A 1,328-nucleotide genomic window follows, 5' to 3' on the forward strand; every position below is an offset into this window, starting at 1 on the left:
TTTTTTTTTTTTTTTTTACTATGGTAGTGAGGTGCCAAGTGTGGTTTTACCTGTGGTCGTCATGATCTAAATGTACAATACTACGGAACGCCAGTGTTTAATTTTTGTAGAGATTTTTGAGTTCTAACTCCGTAAGAATATAACATTTTAACCATTAAAAACAATGTTGTTAACATTTTTACAGATGTTGCGGCCACCCCTGTTTTAGGCTCTGTGTATTGTTAATTTTTAGCTTTTCATTTTCACTTTTATGCATTTAAAGGAAACTAGTGATGTACCAAAATGGATTTTATACTGAAAGTTTATTTAATAATCGTTTAATTAATTAATTAAATTAATTGATTAAACTTAATAATAATAATAAATAGGCTACTCAAAAATGGAGTTGTATAAACATATAAATTGCACTTAAGGCTGTTTTTATAATTAGTATATAATTATTTTACTACTCCAATTAATGGTAACTAGGGATATGCCGGTATCAAATTTTCATGTTGCGATTAATTGCTAATGCTTTTATCGCGGTATACGGTATTATCACGATATTGAAATTTAGTTGCAAAAAAAGTGTTGTCATAATACAGTATAATAGGTTTAATAACTTATTTTTTCTTATAACAAAAATAACAACATTTAAATACAATAAAGCAATACACAAAAATGTATAAAGTAAAACAAATTACACAGATTAAAGTGCAAAAGAATTATAAAGACCAATAGGTAGCCTATCACTTTACAATAAGATATTTCATTAGTTAACCTTAGTTAATGCATTAACATTCACAATGAGCAATAGCTACATTTGCTACAGAAGTTATTAATCTTTGTTTAAAAATACAACTCTTAGTTCATGTTAGCTCATTAACACGGATGCAACTTTTGATTTTAACAACATGTTATTAAATATTGGAATTACCTAGGATTAATAAATGTTCAGAAGATTTTTTTCATTGGCAGTTTGTTAACTTATAAATTAACTAATGTTAACTAATGAAGCCCTAGCGTGTGACCGAACAATAAAGAATCAAATCACTTTCAAACAATATCAAGGGCATGTTGTAGTCCAGATTAAAATGTAAAAAAGCACATTCACTCTCTGACAGCAGATGGCGCTGAGCAGCAGAAATACAGCCGTTACCCTGGAAACCCCTTAAACAAAGCAGCTGGGGGTGAAGGCAGAGATTATTTTACTATAAGGAGATGAGAGGGTCTGTATTACTTACTATTGGAGAAAGAGTAACGGCTAACTTGTGTCACGTGTGCCTTAATAACCAATCACAATGCAGCTTTGACATCATTGAGGGCGAATTCCAAACGGCTTTTTTGCG

This window comes from Sinocyclocheilus grahami, unplaced genomic scaffold (genome assembly GCF_001515645.1).
Source record: "Sinocyclocheilus grahami isolate Dianchi unplaced genomic scaffold, SAMN03320097.WGS_v1.1 scaffold1916.1, whole genome shotgun sequence".
Taxonomy (NCBI): Eukaryota; Metazoa; Chordata; class Actinopteri; order Cypriniformes; family Cyprinidae; genus Sinocyclocheilus; species Sinocyclocheilus grahami.